Source organism: Hylobates moloch, unplaced genomic scaffold (genome assembly GCF_009828535.3).
Source record: "Hylobates moloch isolate HMO894 unplaced genomic scaffold, HMol_V3 SCAFFOLD_24, whole genome shotgun sequence".
Classification (NCBI taxonomy): domain Eukaryota; kingdom Metazoa; phylum Chordata; class Mammalia; order Primates; family Hylobatidae; genus Hylobates; species Hylobates moloch.
Window position 1 is genome coordinate 19,415,706 of NW_026652299.1, and position 22,854 is coordinate 19,438,559.

The 22,854-nt window shown below is 39.3% G+C and overlaps 1 protein-coding gene and 1 non-coding gene across 6 annotated transcripts in view; one reads left to right on the forward strand and one right to left on the reverse strand.

The window, feature by feature from the left end:
- The window catches only part of SLC35F5 (solute carrier family 35 member F5), a 125,099-nt gene that overhangs the window by 18,740 nt on the left and 83,505 nt on the right, over window positions 1–22,854 (reverse strand). For 2 of the 5 annotated variants that reach the window (XR_009211915.1, XR_009211912.1), the window contains exons 17-18: window positions 5,962–6,084; window positions 3,612–3,727 (exon numbers count right to left, since the gene is read on the reverse strand). The exons of 2 other annotated variants lie outside the window; for them this stretch is intronic. The gene's annotated coding sequence lies outside the window, so the exon portion shown is untranslated. The remainder of the gene's footprint in view (window positions 1–3,611; window positions 3,728–5,961; window positions 6,085–22,854) is intronic. One more of the 5 variants, XR_009211914.1, reaches the window with a different exon arrangement.
- LOC116463057 (U6 spliceosomal RNA) lies at window positions 6,996–7,102 on the forward strand. Its single transcript, XR_004246530.1, has one exon. It is a non-coding gene; the product is annotated as a U6 spliceosomal RNA (small nuclear RNA).

Consider the following 22,854-nt stretch of genomic DNA (forward strand, 5'->3'; position numbering starts at 1 on the left):
TGTCAGACTTCTGGAGTGAATTTATTTCGGAGGTGTTAGTCAAGACCAAATGCTGCCAGGGAGCCCCCCTAGAGCTCAGACTCATGTCCTCAAGCAGTCATTGGATTTGTTGTCAATGGCGTTTTACAAAGGTTTTTTTTTTTTTTTTTTGAGACAGAGTCTTGCTCTGTCGCCCAGACTGGAGGGCAGTGGTGCGATCTCAGCTCACTGTAACCTCCAACTCCTGGGTGCAAGCGATTCTCCTGCCTCAGCTGGGACTACAGCACACACCACCATGCCCAGCTAATTTTTTGTGTTTTTAGTAGAGACAGGGTTTCACCGTGTTAGCGAGGATGGTCTCGATCTCCTGACCTCGTGATCCACCTGGCTTGGCCTCCCAAAGCACTGGGATTATAGGCGTGAGCCACCACGCCTGGCCTGCAAAGCTCTTTCTTAACAAATGTTGAGACTGGTCTCAGAGAATGCTCCTGCAACAGCAAGAAGAGAAAAATTCATTCCTGGTTCAAGGACCACACAGGCAGGGATCAAGGTGGAAAGAGATGGTTGTTGGAGAGAATGTCATAGAGACCCATGTTTAACTCATTCATGTCCTCAAGTTGAACAGTGCTTTGTTGTTGGGGGCCAAATGCCTCAGAGAATCATGTGTTTGGGAGTCCATAGGCCATAAGTTTAAAGAAGGTACTGCCCCAAGTGGATCATTTCTTGGGCAAAACTTAAAGACCCAAGGAAGTGAAAACACCTATCATTTTGCTCTGTTAGCATACAGCAATGGTATACCTAGCAATTCAGATGCTAGTTTGCCTGGGAGCAGTCAGGAAACATGAACAGGAAGCAGAAGAGTCACCCCACTCCCTTGAATAAATGGGCTCTGATGACCCTGGAGGATGGAACTCTAAAGGGAAAAAATGGAACAATCAGACTGGGTCCCAGATGTCAGCAGTGAGACAGATGGTGAGGCCAGGTAAGGTCAAATGCAGCACCCAACAACCTCTCTCATTCCTAATAAAAAGATAGTAAGGGCTCCTTTGACTCTCAGCTTATAAAGATTAGCCTACATCCGGCAGGCTATCCAGAGGTGAGATTCTGGGAATCTGAGTCTAGAAAAAACATTACTGGAAACTAGGATCAGGGAAGAAGCTGTCCCCTCTGGTCATCCTCAGCCTTCATTCCTGCTGCCACCATAGAGCAGGTCATATAGACTCTGAGTATGACATCCTCAGTGTTAGACAGAGCTTGTCTGGGCTCAGAGCATGGTGAGAAAAGGAGCCAGAACTGGATAACAGAGGCCCTGGAGAGGACAGAGGGAGAGATGTTGGTTAACATTCAATAAGGAGGCTGCTCAGTCCATACTTGAGCATGTGAAGCCTGGCATCACCTCATATATAGAAATATGACCCTGGGACAGAGTTCTGAGACACAGCAGAGCAAAAAACCATGTCCTGTTTACCTCCAAGAAGAAAAGTTTAAGTGAAGTTGGTAGAGACTTTTGCAGGTACTGTGAAGAATACACTAGGGAGAAAGAGAAATAAACATTCTCTGCACTCTCTTGGAGGCTTTATTCTTTCAGACGCTTGGTTGCAGGTAATAATAACCCAGACTATCTTAAGAGGAAAAAGAATAATGTATTAGCTCACAGAACTGAAAGCACAGGAATAAGTGCCCGTTTCAGGCAAAATTAGATCCAAGGCCTCCAACATGTTTTCTGGAAATTGTTGCTCTGATTCTGCTTTCCTCTTGATGTGATTTGGATGTGTGTCACTGCCCAAATCTCATGTTGAATTATAATCCCCAGTGTTAGCAGTAGGGCCTGGTAGGAAGTGATTTAAATCACGGGGGCAAATTTCTCATGAATTGTTTGGCACAGTCCCCTTGGTGCTGTCCTCAAAATAGTGAGCAAGTTCTCGAGAGATCTGGCCATTTAAATGTGTATGAAACCCAGACAGCCAAGCATAAAGGGGTCCCCAGAGAAACTCCAAATGGCCTGCGCACTGGGAGTGGTGCACACTGGGGTAGTGCCTCAGGAAGTTCGTGCTGTTTGCAGCCGGAGGGAGCCTGGCCCCTCCTCTTCCTGGGCGGAACGTGGGATTCAGTCTGCGAGGTGGGAAGCACACTAGCAGGATTCTGGCTTTGTAGAAGGTCCCTGTTGGGGTTTTTTTCCCTTTTGCCCAATAATTTCCATTTATTCTCACCCTTCAAAGCGTCTGCAAGCCTGATCTCTCATGGCCATGTGACAAGAACCCAGCTCTTAGCTGAACTAAGGGAAAAGTCCTACAACAAAACCTCCCTCCCCACTCTCTATCTCTCTTCCTCCGGCTCCAACTATGAGAGAAGCCTGCTCTCCTTTCACCTTCCCCCATGATTGGAAGCCTCCTGAGATCTCCCCAGAAGCTGATGCTGGTGCTATGCTTAATGTGCAGCCTGAAGAACCATGAGCCAATTAAACTTCTTTTCTTACAAATGATCCAGTCTTAGGTATTTATTTATAGCAATGTGAGAATGAACTAATATACTTCTCTATAAGCTTCATTTTCAGGCAGGCTCCCTCACCCGTTCTGGAGAACATCAGCTACTCTAGGCTTACAGTCTGCAGTTTAACAATCCCAGGGAAAAAAACAAGACTCTTTTTCAATATTTCCAGCAAAAGTCCAGGAATTGATGCCAATTGGTGCAGGTTGGTCATATGCCCATCACTGGTTGGGCCAATCACTGTGCCTAGAAGGACATGTGGTCTGATACATTAAGCCCACATCATGACCTCGCCTCTGACACCTGTAGGAGGGATGAGAGCTTGTCTTTATAGGACTGAATTGAGAGTGGGAGGGCTTAGCTTTCCAGAGGAAAACAGGTGCACTGCTACTCAAAGAAGGAGTGTTCGGAAGGTGAAACAAATGTTCACTCACCCAGCGGCCTAGGAAGCCACTTCTGCCATAAAATTGCAATATGGGTAAATGCTGGAGCTCTGAACACAGGCAGGGGTGGGCTTGAGTCCTTATGACTTACTAGTATGAGCTCAGTGAATGATTTCACTCCTTTAGGCCTCAGGTTTCTCACTGTAAAGTGAGGATACTGCCTTCTTTGTGAGTATACTGGGAGAGTGAAATGAAACAATATTAAATATTCATTCAAAGCTAAATACTAATAGTACCTTTTCCCCACCTCCCCTAGCACCTTCAGCTTAGATTAAACTGAAAGAAACTAGATTTTGTCTGCTTTCTTCATAACTACTTTCCCATTCTTCATAGAAAGTAGGCACCCTTGTATACAGTTGCCAAAGTGTCAACATTTGTTGAATAAATGAATGAATGATGACAAAATTAATAAATTTCTGGAGAATTCCTACTTTTCAAATATCAGCTCCCAAACCCTAGCAAACAGAATGAATTATCCCCTCCTGTGTGTCTGCTGGTATTTTTAATTAACTCCTCTTCCAACTCATATCAGCCAGAATGTGAACCAGGACTCTGTGTGACTCAACTCAAGCTCCTACTGCCTAGCACCCAGCCCAGTTTATGTTGCTGAATAAAAAAGATTAGCTAGTCCAAACGCCTCACTTTACAGATGTTCTAACAGAGCCCCAGAGAGGTTAATTTGCCAAAAGCCCCACAGCTTACCAAGTGATCCATGCCTTCTAGTCTATTCTTTTTTCTACTTCATACTCAGGACTCTGTTTTTTTCATGCTGCCATGAGCAATGCATGCTGCAGGAATAAAGCGAAGTTCTTGGTCCTCTAGAAAGGAAGGGGCATCTTCAGTATGAAAAGTCATCATCCTTAAAGAGTGGCATCAAGTACCAAATGCGAGTGTAAGGGTCATTCACTTGCTTCATACCACATATAAACACATTTTTAGTTTCAACATTTTTGTTTTAATTTTTGTTTTTGCAACCTTTGCTTCTTTGCAATAACTCAGGCAAGGCTCAGCCATTCCTACCCATCCTCCCCACACATGCACACCCAATTCCCAACTATGGTTGGAGGAGGCCAACAGGCCTTACTCGGGCTGGAGACTGAATGCTAAGCCCACAGCAATGGGTTGTTAACCTCCTCACACTATGCCATCCCTTTTTCTGTCTGAAGGAAGAGGTCCCAGCAGGTACTAAGCTAGCATCTTCCCTTCCCTGACTGCTCCTAAACCCAGTTTCCCAAAGTCCACGTGCCCTGCCCAGTTAAATTGTATTCAAATAGGATCCACCAGCAACACATTCAAGATTATTTATGCTATTTTCCTTATTGGAGACTATGAAAAGACATTTCTCTTATTCATTTACTAATTCGACAAACATTTTAGCACCTACCTGTACTATGTACCAGGCACTGAGCATACCAGAACAAATAAATGAATCATGAAGAATATATGCAGGGCTAAGGCAACTATGTAAACCCTTAATAGTTTTTGTATCAAAATCCCCAAAGCAGAACTTTCTCATTCACCAACCTCTCCCCGCACCCCTCCCCCACAAACACCAATATTTAACTCAAAGAAATGTTTTGCAGAGCATGTCATTAATAGCTTTTTAATTAAAAGGAAAGATTCTTTCAAGGTAAGCTGAATCTTTTGGCTGGCAAAAAGATGTCCTTCTTATTATAAAAATAAAAAAAACAGCAGGTAGGTCTCTCATATTGATAGAAAGAAGGTTGATGGTGATGAATTCACTGCTTCCTTAATACCAGGAGGAAGGGCTGAATCTAAATTCAAAGTACGTAGAATGTTTTGATGTGAGAAGAAAGCAAAACATGTAAGACTCCATCAAAAATCCCGTTTGGAGGAGCTCAGAAGAGCTAGACATTTCTTCAAGACTCAGGTGCACAGCTAATATATCTGAATGAATTAACTCGGCTATGCATATTTTTCTTCCTCTCTTATTCGTAATGAATTCATTCATTTTGAAAATTTAATGACCCTAACTTAGTAGTGTTAAGCCAGGCTTCTTGAATGTTCCCTAGTATTCCAAAGCTCCTTCCTTGCTAATTGTAAAAGGTTTCCTTTTCAATTTATAAAAAGAGACATCTTGGCTTCTCATTTGTGCAAATATGTAATTTTCGAGTGAGGAAACTGAGACCCAGAGTGATTTGCTTAAGAGTACACAGCTAATTAGCTCTAGATCCAAGACCCAAGCTCTTAACTACAAATTGAGAATTACACTTAAAGAAGTCCATTCGATAACTGTATTCCTTGAAATTTACATAATAGTCTACCAATTATTAAGGGTCTATTATGTACTAGGTACTTTACATATTTTTTTCTTTTAATCCTCAAGAAAACCTCCAAGATAGGGGTCATTAATGGATGCTGTTGAAGTGTTTAAATAATACCATTATACAGCACTTAGGGTGTACTGAATGCTTCCTACATATTATCTCCAATTTTCACAAAAACCCTGCAAAGTATCATCAACCCTGTTTTATAGATAAGAGACCTGAGTCTCTGAGGGATAAAGCAACTTGCTAAGCTCATTCAGCTAGGACATGAGTAGGGCTGGATCCAGATCTCAAAGCCTGTGTGCTACCCCTGAAATGCTGCACATGTAGGCAGCCATAGACCTATCTCAGCCCAAATAAATAGCATCAAAGACTCTCTCAGCGGGCCTATTGTACACCATAGAAACACTCCCCAGGATGAGGTAGCTAACTACAGTGCTACCTGATAAGGTAGGTTCAACTGATAAGGTAGGTGGCCCTTCCAGGCAGGGCCGAGCTCTCAGCATAGTAGTGCCATGTAAGGGGACCTTGCATTATGTTTCTATCTGGGCCTTGGCTTGTCAGAGTCTCAAATTTCACCCTAACATTTCATTTAGGGGTGGCTGGTATCCTTAAATTTTTTTTTTAATTTTAGCTGTATCACAAAACAACAATCATATAATGATTATAATGATGACGATACTGATAACTACCATTTATTGAGTCCTATGTCATATAATGTGCTTTATGTACTTTGTCTCTAATTACTATGGAGATTGACTTACCTACCTAAAATGAAGCCCATTTCTCTTTCAGGACACATCCTCCTGTTGAATTGTGGTGTTTAAGAGATTTTTTTTCAGAACTGTTGCAGACAGAGGTGAGTTCCTAGCTCCTTCTGCAATTACCTGTGAATATCCTTGAGTGAGCGGTCATTGCCATAAAAACAACTTGCCAAAAGTTAATTTTCCTTATACATAAGTCATTGTTTTAGTCTGTTCAAGCTGCTATAACAAAATGCCATAGGCAGCAATTAGTTACTCATGGTCCTAGAGGCTGGAAGTGCAAAGTCAAGACACTGGCAGATTTGGAGTCTGGTGAGGGTCTGCTTCCTGGATCATAGATGGCTGTCTTTTTCTGTGTCTTCACATAGTAAAAGGGGTGAGGAATCTTTCTGGGGTCTCTTTTATAAGGCACTTGCTCTTTTAAATAAGGGCCCCACGTTGTTGCCAAGTGTACAAAAATAGTAGAAAAGCTAAAATCAAAATGTTGGACTAAGATTAGATACAGGAAAAGATGTAGACAGTATGTAAAAAATCAAGTATGTAGAGTCATGAATGGCTTAAAGTCAGACACAACAGTATCACAATTAACAGTCTAAACACTGGTCATCTCTGGGATGTCTTCCACAGATTAATCTCATCCATTGCATACAGATGCTTCCATTTTATCTTAACATTTTGAGGTGATTCATTTTATTCTGAGGACCTACATGCCATTCATTTTCTTCCACAGCTGCACCAACATACACACACATACTCAAACATTAGTCTCAACCAAAAATTATATACACAAACAGACTGAAGCTGGGGATGCAGTCAGTCAGCCAGAAGTTGTTTGGTAAATTATCTATTCATTTGGAAGAAAAACAAAGTTAGATCCCTATCTCAAGCTACTGAATAAACAAAATTAAAACTCCAAAATATAAACACTAAAAAAAAACTATAAACATACCAGAGATGATACTTCAAGTTAGAGCAGCCTAAAAAGGTGGACAAATCCTCTCCCCCCAAAACAAATATAAAAGTATAAAGTTGTTTTGCTCACTTCAGCAGCACGTGAACTAAAATTGGAACGATACAGAGAAGATTAGCATGGTCCCTGCACAAGGATGACACGCAAATTCATGAAGCATTTCATTTCAAAAATAAGTACAAAACTGTTTAAACAAGAGTTTTAGGACTGGAAATCAATCAAAAGCAAATAAAAAACTAAAAAGGGTCTATTCATGAAATCTACCCAAATGTCATATAAGAACAGCAGGAATCTGAACTTACTGATTATTTCCGTCTATCATCTCACATCTATAGAGATAGATAGACCAGTAGAAATTATCCTTTCTGCAGCCAGGCAAGGTGGCTCATGCCTGTAATCCCTGCACTTTGGGAGGCCGAGGCGGGTGGATCACCTGAGGTCAGGAGTTCGAGACCAACCTGGCCAACAATGATGAAACCCCACCTCTACTAAAAATACAAAAATTAGTCGGGCATGATGGCGGGTACCTGTAATCCGAGCTACTTGGGAGGCTGAGTCAGGAGAATCACTTGAACCCAAGAGGCAGAGGTTGCAGTGAGCCAAGATAGCACCACTGCACTGTGGGCAACAAGAGCAAAACTCTACCTCAAAAAGAAAAGAAAGAAAGAAAGAAAAATTATCCTTTCTGAAGAACACAGAGAAAAAAGGCTAGAGAAAAATGATCAGAGCCTCAGAGATCTCTGGGACAACATCAAGCATACGAACATACATATAATAGGAGTCCAGAAGGGGAGGAGAGCAGAAAAAAGGTTAAAAAAATTTTTTGAAGAAATAATGCCCTGAAAACTGTCCAACTATACTGAAAAACATTAATCAGCAGGTTCAAGAGGCCCCACAAACCTAGGTAAGAAAAACACAAAGAGATTTGCACATCATAGTTAAATTGCTAAAAGCCAAAAACAATTTAAAAATCTTGAATGCAGTAAGAGAAAAATAACTCCCATATACAGAAGAACAACAACATATTTAACCGCTGAGTTTCCATCAGAATCAATAGAGGCCCAAAGGCAGTAGAACAACATATTCAAAAGACTCAAAGAAATCAGTGTCAACCAATATGTCCAGCAAAATCCAGCATATAAACAGAACCAAAGACAAAAACCACATGATTATCTTAATAGATGCAGAAAAGGCCTTTGACAAAATTCAGCAGCACTTCATGCTAAAAACTCTCAATAAATTAGGTATTGATGGGATGTATCTCAAAATAATAAGAGCTATCTATGACAAACCCACAGCCAATATCATACTGAATGGGTAAAAACTGGAAGCATTCCCTTTGAAAACTGGCGCAAGACAGGGATGCCCTCTCTCACCACTCCTATTCAACATAGTGTTGGAAGTTCTGGCCAGGGCAATCAGGCAGGAGAAAGAAATAAAGGGTATTCGATTAGGAAAAGAGGAAGTAAAATTGTCCCTGTTTGCAGATGACATGATTGTATATCTAGAAAACCCCATTGTCTCAGCCCAAAATCTCCTTAAGCTGATAAGCAACTTCAGCAAAGTCTCAGGATACAAAATCAATGTGCAAAAATCACAAGCATTCTTATACACCAATAACAGACAAACAGAGAGCCAAATCATGAATGAACTCTCATTCACAATTGCTTCAAAGAGAATAAAATACCTAGGAATCCAACTTACAAGGGATGTGAAGGACCTCTTCAAGGAGAACTACAAACCACTGCTCAACGAAATAAAAGAGGATACAAACAAATGGAAGAGCATTCCATGCTCATGGATAGGAAGAATCAATATCGTGAAAATGGCCATACTGCCCAAGGTAATTTATAGATGCAATGCCATCCCCATCAAGCTACCAATGACTTTCTTCACAGACTTGGAAAAAACGACTTTAAAGTTCATATGGAACCAAAAAGAGCCTGCATTGCCAAGTGAATCTTAAGCCAAAAGAACAAAGCTGGAGGCATCCCGCTACCTGACTTCAAACTACACTACAAGGCTACAGTAACCAAAAGAGCATGGTACTGGTACCAAAACAGAGATATAGACCAATGGAACAGAATAGAGCCCTCAGAAATAATACCACACATCTACAACTATCTGATCTTTGACAAACCTGACAAAAACAAGAAATGGGGAAAGGATTCCCTATTCAACAAATGGTGCTGGGAAAACTGGCTAGCCATATGTAGAAAGCTGCAACTGGATCTCTTCCTTACACCTTATACAAAAATTAATTCAAGATGGATTAAAGACTTAAATGTTAGACCTTAAACCATAAAAACCCTAGAAGAAAACCTAGGCAGTACCATTCAGGACATAGGCTTAGGCAAGGACTACATGCCTCAAACACCAAAAGCAATGGCAACAAAAGCCAAAATTGACAAATGGGATCTCATTAAACTAAAGAGCTTCTGCACAGCAAAAGAAACTACCATCAGAGTGAACAGGCAACCTATAGAATGGGAGAAAATTTTTGCAATCTACCCATCTGATAAAGGGCTAATATCCAGAATCTACAAAGAACTCAAACAAATTTACAAGAAAAAAAACCCTATCAACAAGCCGGCAAAGGATATGAACAGACACTTCTCAAAAGAAAACATTTATGCAGCCAACAGACACATGAAAAAATGCTCATCATCACTGGCCATCAGAGAAATGCAAATCAAAACCACAGTGAGATACCATCTCACACCAGTTAGAATGGCAATCATTAAAAAGTCAGGAAACAATATGTGCTGGAGAGGATGTGGAGAAATAGGAACAGTTTTACACTGTTGTTGGGACTGTAAACTAGTTCAACCATTGTGGAAGACAGTGTGGCAATTCCTCAGGGATCTAGAACTAGAAATACCATTTGACCCAGCCATCCCATTACTGGATATATACCCAAAGGATTATAAATCATGCTGCTATAAAGACACATGCACACATATGTTTATTGCGGCACTATTTATAATAGCAAAGACTTGGAACCAACCCAAATGTCCAACAATGATAGACTGGATTAAGAAAATGTGGCACATATACACCATGGAATACTATGCAACCATAAAAAATGATGAGTTCATGTCCTTTGTAGGCACATGGATGAAGCTGGAAACCATCATTCTCAGCAAACTATCGCAAGGACAAAAAACCAAACACCGCATGTTCTCATTCATAGGTGGGAATTGAACAATGAGATCACTTGGACACAGGAAGGGGAACATCACAGTCCGGGGCCTGTTGTGGGGTGGGGGGGAGGGGGGAGGGATAGTATTGGGAGATATACCTAATGTAAATGACGAGTTAATGGGTGCAGCACACCAACATGGCACATGTATACATATGTAACAAATCTACACGTTGTGCACATGTACCCTATAACTTAAAGTATAATAAAATATATATATATATATATAAAGAAGTTAAAATAAATTCATTCAAAGATATACAAAAACAGGCCGGGCACGGCAGCTCACGCCTGTAATCCCAGCACTTTGGGAGGCCGAGGCGGATGGGTCACTTGAGCTCAGGAGTTTGAGATCAGCCTGGCCAACATGGTGAAACCCCATCTCTACAAAAAATACAAAAATTAGCCGGGCGTGGTGGCAGTCACCTATAGTCCCAGCTACTCTGGAGGCTGAGGCACAAGAATCACTTCAACTCCAGAGGTGGAGGTTGCAGTGAGCCAAGATCGTGCCACTGCACTCCAGCCTGGGCGACACAGCGAGATTCTGCCTCAAAAGAAAGATGAACAAAAACAGAATGTGTAGCTAGCAGAACTGTCCCATGAGTAATACTAAAGGAAGACTTTCAGGTTGAAAGAAAATGGTACCAGCAAATGAATCTGCAGAAAGAAATGAAGAGCAATGGAAATGATAAATATGTGGGTTAACATAAAAGGCTGTAAGAACAGGTTTTTTTCTCTTTTTTTATATGAGTTTATGAGTTTGTTTTAAATGTTCTGTTTAAATATATATTTATAGATTATATAAGTTCATATGATATGTAAATATACATACATTTGTTAATATAAACTAGTTTAAAATGTTTGTTTAAATATTATATGATTGCATAAGGCAATCACTATATCACTGTTCTGTCGGATTTACGGCATATATAGGTATAATAAATATAGCATTAATGGCACAAAGAATGGGGAAATGGAGCTATATTAGAACAAAGTTGTTATATTTTTCAAAATTCCCAGTATTAAGCTAAAGTAGATTGTGATAAGCTATGTATTATAATCCCTAGAGTAACCACAAAGAAAATTAAATTTCAAAATAGGTAATAAAATAACCTAGGACTTGAAATGTCTCACACTTAAAAAAAAAAAAAAAAGGATGTGTTTAACACAAGAGAAGGCAGCAAAATAGGATGGGGGAAAAAAGACATGGGACATACAAAAACAAACAGTAAAATGGCAGATATAAATCCAATGATATCAACAATTAAATTAAATGTAATGGATTAAACACTCCAGTCAAAAGGCAGTCATTATCAACACGTACAAAAAAGCACAGTCCAACTACAGTCATGTGCTACATCATGACATTTCAGTCAACGTCAGACCACATATAGGATGGTGGCCCCACAGGATTATAAAGAAGCTAAAAAATTTCTATTGCCTAGTGATGCCATATCTGTGGTAATGTTGCAGCACAAAGCATTACTCATGAGTCTGTGGTGAAGCTGGTGTCAACAAATCTACTACCAGTCATATAAAAGTATAGCCCACATAATTATAGGTGCAATCTCTAATAACTTGATAAAGATAATAAATGACTACGCTACTGGTTTATGTATATACCGTACTATACTTTTTTTGTTGTTATTTTAGAGTGTAGATCTACTTATTTTTTTTAAGTTAACTGTAAAGCAGCCTCAGGCAGTTCCTTCAGGAGATATTCCCGAAGAAATTATTGCTATCATAGGAAGTGACAGCTCCGTCCATGTTACTGACCCTGAAGACCTTCTAGTGGGACAAGATGGGGAGGTGGGAAACAGTGATATTGATGATCCTGACCCTCCCTGTAGAGCCCTAGACTAATGTGTGTGTTTGTCTCTTCATTTTTAACAAAGAAGTTTGAAAAGTAGGAAAAAAATTACAAATTTTAAAAATAAAAAAATGGAATAAGGATATAAAGAAAATACTTTTGTACAGCTGTCCAACATATGCTTTAAGCTAAGTGTTATTGCAAAAAAGTCAAAAAGTTAAAATATTAAAAAGGATATAGGCCAAGCGTGGTGGCTCACACCTGTAATCCCTGCACTTTGGGAGGCCGAGGTGGGCGGATCACGAGGTCAGGAGATCGAGACCATCCTGGCTAACATGGTGAAACCCCATCTCTACTAAAAATACAAAAATTAGCTGGGCGTGGCGGTACGTGCCTGTAATCCCAACTACTGGGGAGGCAGGAGAATCACTTGAACTCAGGAGGCAGAGGTTGCAGTGAGCCAAGATCACACCACTGCACTCCAGCTTGGCAACAGAACCAGACTCTGTCTCAAAAAAAAAAAGGGTATAAATTTAAAAAGTTACAGTATGTAATGTTATTTTATTATCGAAGAAAGAAAACTATTTTTAATAAATTAAGTGTAGCCTAAGTGTACAGTGTGTATGAAGTCTTCAGTAGGGTACAGTAATGTCCTAGGCATTCACATTCAATCACCACTCACTCACTGACTCACCCAAAGCAACTTCTAGTCTTACAAGCGCCATTCATGGTAAGTGCTCTATACAGGTGTTGCATTTTTTATCTTTTATATCATAGTTTTACTCTACCTCTTCTATCTTTAGAAATGTTTATATACAAAAATAGTCATGATTATGCTACAATTTCCTGCAGTGTTGAGTATAGTAACATGCTGTACAGGTTTGTAGCCTAGGATCACTAGGTTATACCTTATAGTCTAGGTGTGTAGTAGGCTATACCATCTAGGTTTCTGGAAAGGTACATTTCTCAAAACATATCCCTGTCGTTAATTGACACATGACTACATAAGCTGTCTTCAGGAAAAGCACTTTTAATTCAGACACAAGTAGTTACAAAGTAAAAGAATGGGGAAAATACAGCTGGCTCATGCCTGTAATCCCAGCACTTCAGGAGGCCCAGGTGGGCAGATCGCTTGAAGTCAGGAGTTCGAGACCAGCCTGGCCAACATGGTGAAACCCCATCTCTACTAAAAATACAAAAATTAGCCAGGCATAGTGGTGCACATCTGTAATCCCAGCTACTCAGGAGGCTGAGGCAAGAGAATCGCTTGAACCTGGGAGGCGGAGGTTACAGTGAGCCGAGATCGCACCAGTGCACTCCAGCCTGGGCAACAGAGAGAGACTCTGCCTCAAAAAAAAAAAAAAAAAAAAAGAATGTATGTAAATCATACGAAATGTTACCATAAGGGAGTTGAAGTACTTACATTAATATCAGAAAAAAATAGAATTTAAATCAAAAAATATTGCTAGGGATAAATAGCAACAACATTTCATAATGATAAAAGTATCAAAACATCAGAAAGATAAAACAATTATAATGCCTATAAAGACATAGGCATTGAATAACACATACATGCAGCAAACACTGATAGAATGGAAAGGAGAAATGGACAATTTAGTAATTGTAATCAGAAATTTCAAGTCCCTTCTCTAAGTAACTGATAGAATGGCTAGACATAAAATGAATAAGGATATAAAAATCTTGCACAACTGTCAACCAACTTTACCCAGCTAACATATAGAATGCTCCCACCCAACAGCAGGGTACACAGTCCTTTCACATCCACATGGAACATTTTCCAGGATAGAGCCTTTGCTGGATCACGAAACTAGTCTCAATAAACTTAAAAGGATTGAAGTCATCTGAAGTATGTCGTCCAACCCTGATGGAACTAAATTAAAATTTAACAACAGAAAGAAACTTGGTAAAACTTCAAACATTTGAAAAACATACTTCTAAATAACCATGGAGGCTGGGAGCAGTGTCTCACACCTGTAATTCCAACAATTTGGGAGGCTGAGGAGGGTAGATTACCTGAGGTCAGGAGTTCAAGACCAGCCTGGTCAACATGGTGAAACCCCGTATCTACTAAAAATACAAAAATTAGCCGGCATGGTGGCACGCATCTGTAGTCGCAGCTACTTAAGAGGCTGAGGCAGGAGAATTGCTTGAACCTGGGAGGTGGATGTTGCAGTGAGCCGATATCGTGCCATTGCACTCCTGCCTGGGCAACAAGAGCAAAACACCATCCCCCCAAAAAATAAAATAATAGATAAATAAATAAATAATTTAATAACCATGGGTCAAAGAAAAAGTCATAAGGTTAATTAGAAAATATTTCAAACTGAATGAAAACAAAACCACTGAAAGCTTTAAATGCTTAAATTAGAAGGAAGAAATATCTATAATCCATAATCTAATCTTTCACTTCAAAAAGGTAGAAAAAGAAGGGCAAATTATACCCAAAGTAAATGGAAGGAAACAATAGCGATCAAAATACAAATCAATAAAATAAAAACAATAAGGAAGAAAGTCAAAAGCTGATTATTTGAAAAGAGAAATAAAACTGATAAAATTTTCACTAGACTGATAAAGAAAAAAAGAAATAAGGCATAAATTACCAAAATCAGGAATGAAAAGGGAATGTAGCTACTGACCCTACAGAAAGGATTTTAAGAGAATATTACAAACAGCTTTATGCCAGCAAATTACACAACATAGATGAAATGTATAAATTCCTAGAAAGACAAAAATTACCAAAACTGACTCAATCAGAAATTTAAAATCTGAAGAGACTGATAACAAATAGGAAATTGAATTAGTAACTTAAAATCTTCCCACACACAAAAAAGTCTAGGCCCACATGACTTTACTAGTCAATTGTATCCAATATTTAAGGAAGAAATCTTGCCAATCCTACACAAACTCTTCAGAAAATCTGTGTATTTGTTTATGAGGGCTGCCATAACAAAGTGCTGCACTATGTAGCTTAAACTATGGAAATTTATTGTCTTACAGTTCTAGAGGCTACAAGTCCAAGACCAAGGTGTGGGTAGGTTGGTTCCTTCCAAGGACTGTGAGGGAAGGGTCTGTTCCAGGCCTCTTTCATTGGCTTGCAGAGTTATCTTCCGCCTGTCTTCACATTGTCTCCCCTCTGTGTCTGTGTCCAAATTTCCCCTTCTTATAAGGACACCAGTCAGATGGATTGGGACCCACCCTAAAGATCTCATTTTAACTTGATTACCTCTATAGAAACCTTATTTCCAAATAAGATCACATTCTGAGGCACTGGTGCTTAGCATTTTAACATATACATTTGGGAAGGAGGGCACAGTTCAACCCATACCAATAGGTGAGGAGGAAATATTTCCTAACTCATTTGATGAGGTCAGTATCATTACCCAGATACCAAGCCAATACAAAGATATCAGAAGTAGGAAAAGCCATCGACTAAAATCTCTCATAAAAATAGATGCAAAAACTCTTAAAAATAATACTAGCAAACTGAATACATAAACATATATTTTTAAGTACACACCATGACAAAGTGGGAATTACCCCAGGAAAGTAAGGTTAAATTAACATCTTAAAATATATTAATATTACATACCATATTAATAGAATAAAGAACAAAAATCGCATGATTATCTCAATAGATAGAGGAAAATCATTTGACAAAATCCATGATAAAATAAAAAGAACTTTCCACAAAGTAGAAAAAAGCAGAACTTCTTCAACCTTATAGAGAGCTTTTCTCAAGAAACCTGTAACTATGTGATATTTGATGGTGAAAGACTGAGATCAGAAACAAGACAAGCATGTCTATTCTTAACACTTCTATTGAAAATTTTACTGAAAGTTATAGCCAGGAATAGACCAGAAAAAAAATAATAAACGGCATCCGGACTGGGAAAAAAGAAATAAAACTGTCCTTGATCACAGAAGATGTGTGTAGAAAATCTGATGGAATCTATTTTAAAAAACCTGCTAGAACTAATGAGTAAGTTTAGGAAGATTGCAGGATATAAAACCAATATAAAAAATCAATTGTATTTTTATATGCTAGCAATGAACAATCTAAAATGATATTAAGGAAAAAAATTGCACTCACAATACAATAAAAATAATAAAACACTTGGGAAAATACTAACAAAAGAAGTGTAAGACTCATACACTGAGAACTTCGAAACAATGTTTTGTGAAGATCTAAATAAATGGAGAAATATATTATGTTCCTGGGTCGGAAAACTTAGTATTGTTCAGATGGCAATTCCACCCAAATTTACCTACAAATTCAAATGCGATCCCTACCAAAACTCCGGTTAGGATTTTGTAGAAATTAGCAAGTTGATTCCAAAATATATATTAAGATGCAAAGGATCTAGACTAGCCAATGTAAGTTTGAAAAAAACCCCACGATTCATATTATTTCATTTCAAAATTTACTGTAAAACTAGAGTAATCAATTCAGGGCAGTATTGGCATAAAGACAGACATGTTGGTCAATGGAACAGAATAGAGATTATAAAAATAAACCTTTATATTTATGGACAATTGATTTTTGACAATGGTGCAAAGGCAATCCCTGTAGAAAAGACAGCTTTTTTTCAACAGATAATGTTTATTGATATGGTTTGGCTGTGTCCCCACACAAATTTCATCTTGAATTATAGTTTTCATAATCCCCACGTGTCGTGGGAGGGACCTGGTGGGAGGTAATTGAATCATGGGGGCGGTTACCCTCATGCTGTTCTCATGATAGTGAGTGAGTTCTCATGAGATCTGGTGGTTTTATAAGGGCCTTTCCCCCTTTTGCTTGACACTTCTCCTTGCTGCCACCATGTGAAGAAGGATGTATTTGCTTCCCTTTCTACCATGACTGTAAGTTTCCTGAGGCCTCCCCAGCCATGCTGAACTGTGAGTCAATTAAACCTCTTTCCATTATAAATTACCTAATTTTAGGTATGTCTTTATTAGCAGCGTGAGAATGGACTAATATACTTACAGAATTGAATTGCTATACAATAAATGACTTTAGACCTTTATTTCACACCATACACAAAATTACTATTTTTTGCCTTTTTAGTTTGTGTTTTTATTTAATATTTTTTATTTCAATAGCTTTTGGGGTACAAGTGGTTTTTGGTTGCATGGATTAATTGTATAGTAATGAAGTCTGAGATTTTAATGCAAGTGTCACCTGAGTAATATACACTGTACCAAATATGTAGCTTTTTATCACTTGCCCTCCCTCCTACCCTCCCCCTTCTGAGTCTTCACAGTCCATTATATCACTCTGTATGCCTTTGCATACCCATAGCTTAGCTCCCACTGGTAAGTGAGAACATGCAATATTTGGCTTTCTATTCCTGAGTTATTTCACTTAGAATTATGGCTGCAGGCTCCATCAAAGTTGCTGCAGAAGACATTATTTTATTCTTGCTTATGGCTGAATAGTATTCATGGTGTATATATACCTTATTTTCCTTATCCACTTATTGGTCGATGAGCACTTAGGTTAGTTCCTTATCTTTGCAGTTGTGAATTCTGCTGCAATGAATATATGCATGCAGGTGTCTTTTTTATAATGATTTTTTTTCCTTTGGGTAGATACTCAGAAGTGGGATTGTTGGATCAAATGGTAGCTCTACTTTTAGTTTTTTAAGAAATCTCCATACTGTTTTCCATAGAGGTTGTACTAATTTACATTTCCACCAGCAGATATACACAAAAATTAATTTAAATGGACCATAAGCTTCAACGTAAGAACTAAAACTATAAAACTTCTTTAAAAGACAGAAGAAAAATCTCTGTGGCCTTGAATTAGGCAAAAAAAAAGATTTTTAGATTTGACATCAAAAATATGATTCATAAAAGAAAATATTAATAAATTATACTTCAACAAAATTTAAAATTTTTGTTCTTCCAAAGATAGCATTAAGAAAGTAAACAGATAAACCATACACTTGGAGAAAATATTTGCAAATGATTTATTTGATCAAGGATTTATATACAGATAATGCAAAGAATTTGAACAGCTCAATAGTTAGAAGCTAATTAAAAATGTGTAAAGGATTTTAGTAGACATATCACCTAAGAAGATATATGAATGGCTAATAAACACATGAAAAATGTTCAAAATAATTAATCATTAGGGAAATGCAACCAAAACCACAATAACGTACATTCGGTTCATACCCACTAAAATGCCTATAATTAAGAGATTGACAATACCAAGTATTGACAAGTATGTGTTGGTAAGATTTTAAAATGGCATAGTAATTTGGAAAATAGTTTGGAAGTGTGTTAAAAAGTCAAACCTATACTTAACAAATGATACATCAATTTCACTCCTAAGTATCTATGAAGAGAATTGAAGGTTTATGTCTACCTAAAAATGTACATGGGAGTGTTTGAAGCCACATTATTCATAATAAGTAAAAACTGAAAATAATTCAAATATCCATTAACTGGTGCATAGATAAAGTAAATGTAGTAGATCTGTACAATGGAATGCTACTCAGCAATACAAAATAAACAAACTACTGATATTTCCACATGAATAAACCTCAAACACACTGTGCTAGATGAAAAAAAAACAGACACAGAAGGCTACATATTGTACAGTTCCAATTACATAAAATTTCTAGAAAAAGCAAATCTATAGAAATGAAAAGCAGATCAGTGGTTGCTTGAGGCTGAAGGTGAGCATGAGAAAGAATTGCAAATGGATACAAGGGCATTTTATGAGTTGAAGAAAATGTCATAAAACTAGATAGTGTTGATGGTTGCATCACTCTCTACATTTACAAAAGTAACTAAACTGTGCATTTATCTTGGGTGCATTTTGTGCATGTAAATTGTATCTCCATAAAGCTACTATAATTAATTAAAAATGAAAATGTAGTAGAAGGGAAATAGAAAAATTAATATATGTTTACTAAAAACTGCAGAAGCAAATGATGTGGGAATGAACCCAAAAAGATAAAAATAACATTTCAAAGAAATAACTGACAATTCCTAAAGCTTGGAAGGGCAGGGTAAAAGAGAGGAAGGAGTAAAAAATCACAAGTTTTTGCATCAGAAGTCAGTAGACTGAGCTGCTCTAAGGACGGTATAAAATATTACTAACAAGTTTGGTTGAGTTTAAGGTGTCTGATACGCACCTGGAAATGCAACCCCGGAGCTCAGAGATACGTCAGTTTGAAGGAGATACATTTGGGAATCACACACAGAGTTCAAATTATGGGCGTGAGGGAGATCATCATGACAGTGAGTGTCAAGAACAAGCAAGACAGTATAGAATCTTCTAGAAAACACACACCTATGGAGCCTGAGGAGCAGAGTTAGAACAGAAATATTTGTGGAACTACAAAAAACAAAGAAAGTCTACAATGCCTTCATGAGACACATATTTTGTTTATTATTTTTTAAGGTTTCATTTCCCTTTTGTCATAAATGACAGAATTTCAATGTTTTTTTAAGGGCTGAGTAGTATTCCATTGTATGTATATACAGCACATTCTGTTTATCCATGCATCTGCTGATAGACACTTAGATTGATTGCATATCTTGGCTACTGTGAATAGTGTTGCTGTAAACACAGGAGTGCAGATATCTGTTTAACATATTGATTTCTTCTGATTACATACCCAGTAGTGGGATTGTTACATCATCTGGTAGTACTGTTTTTAATTTTTTAGGAAACTCCGTAATGTTTTTCATAATGGCTAGACTGATTTATATTCCCACTAATGGTATGTAAGGGATCCTTTTTCCACATCCTTTCCAACGCTTGTTGTCTTTTGTCTTTTTAATAAAAGTCATTCTAGCTAGAGTGAGGTAGTATCTCATTGCAGTTTTGATTTGCATTCTCTGATGATTACTTGATCTTAGCCAAAAGTCCAAGAAGTGATCTCTCTGATGATTAGTGATTTGAGCATTTCTTCATGTCCCTGTTTGCTATTCGTATATCTTCTTTTGCAAAATGTCTACCAGATCTCTTGCCTATTTTTAAAATCAGGTTATCTGTTTTTGCTATTGAGTTGCTTGAGTTCCTTACGTGCTTTGGACGTTAATCTCTTATGAAATATACAGTTTGGCAGAGCGCGGTGGCTCACACATGTAATCCTAGCACTTTTGGAGGCTGAGGCAAGTGGATCACCTGAAGTCAGGGGTTCGAGACCAGCCTGGCCAACATGGTGAAACCCTGTCTCTACTAAAAATACAAAAATTAGCTGGGCATGGTGGCACATGCCTGTAGCCCCAGCTACTCGGAAGGCTGAGGCAGGAGAATCACTTGAACCCGGGAGGCAGACATTGCAGTGAGCCAAGATTACACCACTGCATTCCAGCCTGGGGCACAAGGGTGAAACTCCGTCTCAAAAAAATAAAATAAAATACATAGTTTACAAATATGTTCTCTCATTCTGTAGGTTGTCTCTTAATGCCATTGTTTCCTTTGCTGTGCAAAAGCTCTTCAGTTTGATGTAATCCCATTTGGCCATTTTTTGCTTTTGCTGCCTATGCTTTTGAGGTAAATTATTGCCCAGACCAATGTCATGAGCTTTCCCCTACGCATTCATCTAATAGTTTCATAGTTTTGGGGGCTTACATTTAAGGCTTCAATGCATTTAGAGTTGATTTTTTATATGGGGAGAGATAAGGATCCAATTTCATTCTTATGCATGTGGCTATCCAGTTTTCCCAACACCATTTATTAAAAAGACTGTCTTTTCCCTATTGTGTGTTCACGGCACCTTTATTAAAAATCAATTTACTGGCCAGGCGCGGTGGCTCACACCTATAATCTCAGCAGTTTGGAAGGCTAAGGCAGGCAGATGACTTGAGCTCAGAAGTTCGAGAACAGCCTGGCCAACATGGTGAAACCTCGTTTCTACTAAAATGACAAAAATTACCTGGGCGTGGTGGTGTGTGCTTGTAATTCCAGCTACTTGAGCAGCTGAGGAATGAGAAACACTTGAACCTGGGAGGCAGAAGTTGCAGTGAGCTGAGATCATGTTATTGCACTCCAGCCTGGGTGACAGAGTGAGACTCCGTCTCAAGAAAAAAAAAAAAAAAGAAGATATTAATTCTAATCCATGAACATGGAATGCTTTTCCATTTGTTTGTGGCACCTATGATTTATTTCAGTAGTGTTTTGTAGTTCTTCTTGTAGAGAACATTCACCTCCTTGGTTAGATGTATTCCTTGGTAATTTTTTTGGAGCGATTGTAAATGGAGGCCAGGTGTGGTGGCTCACGCCTATAATACCTGCACTTTGGGAGGCCAAGGCAGGTGGATCACCTGAGGTCAGGAGTTCGAGACCAGCCTGGCCAACATGATGAAACCCTGTCTGTAATAAAAATACAAAAAATTAGCTGGGATTGGTGGTGCACACCTGTAATCCCAGCTACTCAGGAGGCTGAGGCAGGAGAATTGCTTGAACCCTGGAGGCAGAGGTTGTAGTGAGCCAAGATTGTGCCACTGCACTCCAGCCTAGGCAACAAGGGCAAAACCCCATCTCAAAAAAAAAAGAAAGAAAAGAAAAGAAAAAGATATTTCTGGTGGAGCCAAGATGGCTGAATAGGAACAGCTCTGGTCTACAGCTCCCAGCGTGAGCCATGCAGAAGACGGGTGATTTCTGCATTTCCATCTGAGGTACCAGGTTCATCTCACTAGGGAGTGCCAAACAGTGGGTGCAGGACAGTCGGTGCAGCGCACCATGCATGAGACGAAGCAGGGTGAGGCATTGCCTCACTCGAGAAGCGCAAGGGGTCAGGGAGTTCCCTTTCCTAGTCAAAGAAAGGGGTAACAGATGGCACCTGGAAAATCGGATCACTCCCACCCTAATACTGCGCTTTTCCAACAGGCTTGGAAAATGGCACACCAGGAGATTGTGTCCCGCACCTGGCTCAGAGGGTCCTATGCCCACGGAGTCTCGCTGACTGCTAGCACAGCAGCCTGAGATCAAACTGCAAGGTGGCAGCGAGGCTGGGGGAGGGGCGCCCACCATTGCCCAGGCTTGCTTAGGTAAACAAAGCAGCCAGGAAGCTCGAACTGGGTGGAGCCCACCACAGCTCAAGGAGGCCTGCCTGCCTCTGTAGGCTCCACCTCTCCGCGCAGGGCACAGACAAACAAAAAGACAGCAGGAACCTTTGCAGACTTAAATGTCCCCGTCTGGCAGCTTTGAAGAGAGTAGTGGTTCTCCCAGCATGCAGCTGGAGATCTAAGAACAGGCAGACTGCCTCCTAAAGAGGATCCCTGACCCCTGAGCAGCCTAATTGGGAGGCCTCCCCCAGTAGGGACAGGCTGACACCTCACTCGGCCGGGTACTCCTCTGAGACAAATCTTCCAGAGGAATGATCAGACAGCTGAATTTGTGGTCTCACGAAAATCCGCTGTTCTGCAGCCACCGCTGCTGACACCCAGCAAAACAGGGTCTGGAGTGGACCTCTAGTAAACTCCAACAGACCTGCAGCTGAGGGTCCTGTCTGCTGGAAGGAAAACTAACAAACAGAAAGGACACCCACACCAAAAACCCATCTGTACATCACCATCATCAAAGACCAAAAGTAGAAAAACCTACAAAGATGGGGAGAAAACAGAGCAGAAAAACTGGAAACTCTAAAAAGCAGAGCACCTCTCCTCCTCCAAAGGAACGCAGTTCCTCACCAGCAACGGAACAAAGCTGGATGGAGAATGACTTTGACAAGTTCAGAGAAGAAGGCTTCAGACGATCAAACTACTCCGAGCTATGGGAGGAAATTCAAACCAATGGCAAAGAAGTTAAAAACTTTGAAAAAAAAATAGATGAATGTATAACTAAGATAACCAACGCAGAAAAAGGCTTAAAGGAGCTGATGGAGCTGAAAGCCAAGTTTCGAGAACTACATGAAGATTGCAGAAGTC